The sequence below is a fragment of the Rutidosis leptorrhynchoides genome, chromosome 11, assembly GCF_046630445.1.
Source record: "Rutidosis leptorrhynchoides isolate AG116_Rl617_1_P2 chromosome 11, CSIRO_AGI_Rlap_v1, whole genome shotgun sequence".
Classification (NCBI taxonomy): Eukaryota; Viridiplantae; Streptophyta; class Magnoliopsida; order Asterales; family Asteraceae; genus Rutidosis; species Rutidosis leptorrhynchoides.
The window spans coordinates 91,126,431-91,133,705 of record NC_092343.1 but is presented as its reverse complement, the minus strand read 5'-3'; positions in this window follow the sequence as shown (position 1 = coordinate 91,133,705).

Genomic DNA, 7,275 nt, shown 5'->3' with positions numbered 1-7,275 from the left:
AAGACTAGTTCTTTAGGGTCTGCTAGGGAAAGACCATTCGGATTCCATTCTCGAGAACTACACAAAAACAGAAAATCTAACTCTAACAGAAATACATATTACCCTTAAAAGATTCGAATCTTCCCACACTTAGTTAGCTGTGGTGTCGAAATTGTGATTAACTTCATCTTCAACTTCCATTGGATTATCTATGTAATGTTTAACTCTGTGACCATTAACCTTAAATTCAATTCCATTTGAATTTATTAACTCTATTTGTAACACCGGCCATTTTTTTTTAAACACACAGCGGAAGACTTTATTAACAAACACAATATAAGTCACGTCATTACATTAATCCGTGTAATTACGTTTAAGTTTACACAACGATGTTACATTATTACAAAACATTATTTATACGAAAGTTCACATCAGAGTAGGGTTGTCAAACATATATTCTGCATCAATACCCATCCCGACTAGCAGTACCTAAACCTACAAAGGGGGAAACATGTGGGGGATTAGCGCACCGCTAAGTGAATAGAATCTATCTAACAGATATAGCTTAAGCCACACACAAGCTATATACTAACAACAACACTTGCTAACTACCAACTAGCATACAATAAGACAATACGAGGATCGGCGGCTTGTACGAGCACACGACTCTTAGCTGATCGGACTTGAGTCTACCGATAGTCCCTGCTACTCAATTCACAGTATAGTTATCCAGATGCAGGGGATGCATCGTTCACACTATACTCCACAATCAGTAGCCTATGGACCCAACCTCCCCTAGGCACGGTTGACCTCATACGGACTCTAACCTCTCCTAGGCACGGTTTCGAGTCCCCAGTCTCCCTAAGCCCGACTGGTGCCATTCACACAGTGTACACATAAATCACATACCACATCAGGCATACTATATTATTCTAACATGGCAATTTCTACACTATGCATGGTAAAAGAGTCAACCACAGTAGCATGATATGCTACTTAAACTCTATCCGGAGATAGACCCACTCACCAATTACCAGCAACTGCTCAGTTATTATTTCTGAGCTTCCTCCTTGTCCTTATAACCTGAGAACAACACAAACAAAGTTAATATACATATCCAATAAATAATATAATCATTTCATACGATTAACTATAGGTCATAACACCATATATTAATAATTTTATGAATCTACATCATGACTCCACTCAATAATGGCATACAGGTGCGTGCAAAACACGACATACACACTAAAACTCCTTTTCCGGCCTAAAAATAGTTTGATCTAGTTTCTTAAAAGTTCACCATTAAAAAGTATTCTTTATTACGATTCTAACGATAGTTTATTCATCAAAAACGGAGTTACGTTTTGAAAGTTACGCCCGTTTCAATTTCATAAAAGTATTGTAGCAAATAGTGACACTGTAGCAACTCGTACTGTAGCAAATAGTGACACTGTAGCAACTCGTGTACTGTAGCAACTCGAGCACTGTACCAACTCGGTACTGTAGTAAATAGTGACACTGTAGCAACTCGGTCCTGTAGCAAATAGTGACACTGTAGCAACTCGAGCACTGTACCAACTCGGTACTGTAGCAAATAGTGACACTGTAGCAACTCGGGACTGTAGCAAATAGTAACATTGTAGCAAATAGTGACACTGTAGCAGTTCGGGTACTGTAGCAAAATACTGTAGCAACTGGGTTTCGAACTTCTTACGCTGATTTTGAGCATTTTTCGCCCAAAACTCGATTTTTGAGTGTTTTTGATCCGTTTTTAAGCACATGGAAGCTACTAAACATATATACAACCTATTTCTAACATCAATTAACACATACAAACACATAATATGAAGATTCAAGCTCAAAATTCATCAAAAACCCATTTACACCCAAAACCCAATTTCTATGAATTAAAGCACGAATTCAAGCTAACAAACCTGGATAAATGATCACAAGGATGATATGAATCAATCCTTAAAGCCTCATAATCCAATTTAAGACTTAGATCAATTAGGGTTTGAGATGAGATAAGTTTGGTACGTACTTGTTTGAGAAAAGTCTAGAAATGAGAAAATAGAAGCAGTTTACACTCTTAAGTGGGTATTAAAACCCATACCCCACAACACACGGGTATTTACTAGTTATCTTATCTGATAACCTTTTGTATCTCCTTAGGCGGTCCTAACGGAGTCCAAATTAAATAAACCAACCTGTTCTGGGACCCTTGTCACAAACTGGTCACAACATAATTATAATAAAACACTAATAAAATAATTAAAATAAAAGCACTTAAGACTAAGCACAAACCCTTAGGGAAAAATAGGCAACTTACAACTAGCCCGGGTTTCAGTCTGTTACAAATCCACCCCCCTTAAGAAGATTCCATCCTCGAAATCTGATCTTGGTCAAACAAAGGAGGGTAGCGTTTTCTCATCAACTCTTCCGTTTCCCACGTAAGATTAGATCCCAAACTGTGTTTCCACTCAATCAACACCATCGGAATCTCTTTCTTTCTCAGCTTAGTCACCTTTTGATCAACCACACGGATCGGCTCTTCCACCAATTTCTTATTCAAATCAACCCTTAAATCTTCTAAAGGAAGAAGTTGTGTTTCATCGTCGACTTTACACTTACGAAGATAACACACGTTGAATGTATTATGAATACCAGATAACTCTGACGGAAGATTTAACACCACAGTCTGATCATTCAACACTTCACTGATCGGAAACGGACCAATAAATCTCGGTGCTAACTTACCACGTTTACCGAATCTGATAACCCCTTTCCACGGCAAAACTTTCAGATACACTCGTTCACCCACATTAAAGGTTACCGGACGTCTACGTGGATCAGCATACATTTTATTCCTATCTCTAGCGGCTTTTAACTTTTCTCTCGCAATTGCAACTTTTTCGGCTGTCATTTGAACAATTTCGGGACCTGCAAACTGTTTCTCCCCGGCTTCTAACCAACAAGTCGGAGTTCTGCAACGGCGACCGTATAACATTTCATAGGGCGGCATCCGTATACTCGAATGATATGAATTATTATACGCGAATTCGACCAACGGCAAATGTGTATCCCACGAACCACCGTATTCTAACACACAAGCCCTTAACATATCCTCCAAAGTCTGTATTGTTCTTTCACTCTGTCCGTCTGTCCGAGGATGATAAGCTGTACTTAAATTCACACGTGTACCCAGATTCTGTTGAAGACTATTCCAAAAATTTGACACAAATCTGGAATCTCTGTCTGAAATGATCGATAACGGCACACCATGACGACTAACTATTTCTTTCACATACAATTCGGCTAACTCACTTAACGAAGCTGTCTCACGAGTAGCAAGAAAATGAGCACTTTTAGTTAGACGATCCACTATTACCCAAATCATATCATGTCTTTTCTGAGTTCGAGGTAATTTGGTCACAAAATCCATCGTTATATGTTCCCATTTCCACTCTGGAATCTGTAACTGACGTAACGAACCATAAGGTTTCTGATGTTCTGCCTTCACTTGAGCACATATATGACACTTTTCGACATAACGGGCGATATCTGATTTCATTGTTGGCCACCAATACACTGTTTTCAAATCATGATACATCTTATTACTACCCGGATGTACTGTCAATCTGGATTTGTGAGCTTCTGTCATGATTAAATCCCTCAAATCTCCAAGCTTAGGCACCCAAACACGATTGTTTAAGGTCTTTAGTCCACGTGAGTCATCAATTAAGTCCACTTTTCGTTTGGTCATTTGTTCAGATTTAATATGTTCGTCCTCTAAAGCACAGGCCTGAATGGTTCTTAAACTGTTAATCAAATCTGAAGTTATATTTAAACGAAGAAATTTCACATTTTCACTTGACTTTTTACGACTTAGCGCATCTGCAACCACATTTGCCTTACCCGGATGGTATTTAATTTCGCAATCGTAATCTTTGATCAACTCTTGCCATCGTCTCTGACGCATATTCAATTCTTTCTGTGAGAAGATATACTGCAAACTCTTGTGATCTGTACATATAACACAATGGGTTCCATACAAATAGTGTCTCCACAGTTTCAAAGCAAACACTACTGCAGCCATTTCAAGATCATGCACTGGATAATTCTTCTCATGAACTTTCAACTGTCGCGAGGCGTAGGCGATTACTTTATCTCTTTGCATTAATACACAACCCAACCCGGCATATGATGCATCACAGTATACCACGAAGTCGTCTGAACCTTTTGGTAAAGCTAACACTGGTTCCTGACACAGTAGCTGTTTCAAAATTTGAAAAGCCTTTTCCTGTTCATCAGTCCATCGAAAGGCTACATCTTTACGAGTCAACTTAGTCAACGGACCCGCTATTTTTGAGAAATCCTTGATAAATCTGCGATAATAACCGGCTAATCCCAGAAAACTCTTAATCTCAGTCGGAGTCTTCGGAGAATTCCAATTCATTACCGCTTCTATCTTTGTCGGATCAACTTTTATACCCTCGGCACAAATCACATGACCCAAAAACTGCACTTAACATAACCAAAATTCACACTTTGAAAATTTTGCAAATAGTTGTTCACGTTTCAACATGTTCAAAACCTGTCTCAGATGTTCAGCATGTTCACTTTCGGTCTTTGAATACACCAGTATATCATCTATAAACACAATCACAAACTTATCTAAGAACGGGCGACACACTCTATTCATTAGATCCATGAAGATTGCTGGCGCATTCGTCAACCCAAACGGCATGACAAGAAATTCATAATGACCATACCTTATTCTGAACGCTATTTTCGGTATATCTGATTCAGCAACACGAACCTGATGATATCCGGATCGTAAGTCTATCTTAGAAAAGAATGAAGCACCCTGTAACTGATCGAACAAATCATCTATTCGAGGTAATGGATACTTATTCTTCACTGTTCTTTTGTTCAATTCATGATAATTAATACACATACGCATTGACCCATCTTTCTTTTTAACAAACAATACCGGAGCACCCCACGGTGAAGAACTCGGTCGAATAAAACCACGATCTAATAACTCTTGAATATGTGACATCATTTCACGAATTTCAGACGGCGCTAATCGGTATGGAGCTTTGGCAACTGGAGTTGTTCCAGGAACCAACTCAATCTTATATTCGACTTCCCTTACCGGCGGCAGACCTGGTAACTCATCTGGGAACACTTCGGAAAATTCTGATACTACCGGAATATCAGCCACTGTTTTCTTTTCTTTCTTCGCATCAATTACATATGCAAGAAATGATTCACAACCCTTTCCTATCGACTTTTTTACTTTCATCATGGTTATCAACGGAAAATTATACCCGCTCCGCTCCCCTCGGTCCACAACACGGGTTCCATCGGTCGGACGAAAGGTAATCATTTTCCTATTGCACTTAATATTAGCCCTAAGCGAGCTCAACCAATCCATTCCTAGTACTACATCAAAGCTAGGAATAGGTAACACCAAACAAGTCACCGGGAAAGACTTCCCTTCGATCTCTATACAAACCCCAGTCACATAGGTTGTGACGGGTGTGGTCTTACCATTAGCTACTTCTACACTAACCGGCTTGGGTAACACAGTAGCTGGTAAATTCAACTTAGCACAGAAATCTAGGGACATAAAACACCTATTGGCACCACAATCAAACAATACGCGAGCAGGTATTGAGTTGATTAGAAACATACCAGTGATTACTTCGTCGGTTGCCACAGCATTTTCCACCGACATCTGAAAAGCTCTAGCCTCTGCTGTTGGAGGGTTCTTCCTCTTCTGCCCACTCGAGGCAGTTGACCCTCCAGCTGATGCTGAACGCGCCCCTGACCCTGCCCCGGAACTACCACTCTTCGACGGACAACTAATTGCACGATGCCCTGGTTTGTGACAACTCCAACACACACTATTCGGATACGGGCATGCTGAAGACTCATGCCCAACAACACCACACTTTAAGCATCTTCTTGTAGCCTCAGAACACTGACCACTGTGAGAAGATCGACACGTGTGACACCAATTCCCTTTACCTGATCCAGATCCAGTACTACTCTGACCACTTTTACCCTTCGATTTAAACCCACTAGACTTCTTAAATTTAGACCCTGATTGACCAGATACTTGTCCACCTTGTTGTAGCACATTACCAAACATTCTGTTTCTGGCAGCCTGAACATCACTTTCTACCATCTTAGCCATCACAACAGCTTGAGACAATGATGTAGCTGTTCTAACAAAAGTTCTGTACTCAGGCAGAATGATATTAACAAAATACTGGATACGAGACGCTTCGTCTGGCACCCATTGTTGTACAAACCTCAGTTTATCCATAAACTTCTCTACTACCTCATCGATCGTCATTTGAGGTGTCATCTTCATTTCAAGAAACTCAGTCTTGATTCAGTTCATATCAAATGGATTACAATATTGTTCACACACCTTCCCATGAAACTGCTCCCATGTGATCATACTCACTTGCTCTTTTGGTATACTAGAAATCAAAGAATCCCACCAAATCATAGCCCTACCTTTCAACAGTCTACTAGCATATGTTACCTTCAGCTCGGGTTCACACTGACACGCTTCAAATACCCTTTCAACTTCTCGCAACCAATTGAGAGTTACAGTCGGATCAGTACTTCCAGAGAACTCGGAGGGTTTGCAATCACGGAAGTTCTTATAAGTACATCTTTTGGGTGGTTGCATGTAAGGTTGATGGAACATTTGCATTTGATATGGATTCATCATCATGGGATTTTGGTAAGTAAAGGTGTTTTGTGGTGGCATATAATATTGGTTAGGCATTTGATTCTGAAACTGGTTCTGGGGCACATTAGGTATCGTTTGGGATTGTGCTGTTGGGAATCCAGGTGGTGTATCATCATTTCCAGAATGCCTCGCTAATTCAAGCTCATTAATTTTGTCCTCAGCCTCTTTTAGCTTGCTTTCTAACTGAAGGATGTAACTACTCTGATCATCATCTGACTCAACACCTTCTTCTGGTGCTCTGAATGTTCCGGGGTTAGATGGGCCAGTTGCGTTTCTATCAGCCATACCTGTGCTACAAAACAGCTCACACAAAAGCTTAGTGGATAACAGTTAGTTCAATCACAACTAACACACGTACATCCTATTTTCACTTAGCCCCCACTCCCACAGACATGTTTGACTTGCCTCAGGGTTTGGGAACAAAATACGCGCACGTATTTGCTGCCAAACCATGCTCTGATACCAACTTGTAACACCGGCCATTTTTTTTTAAACACACAGCGGAAGACTTTATTAAC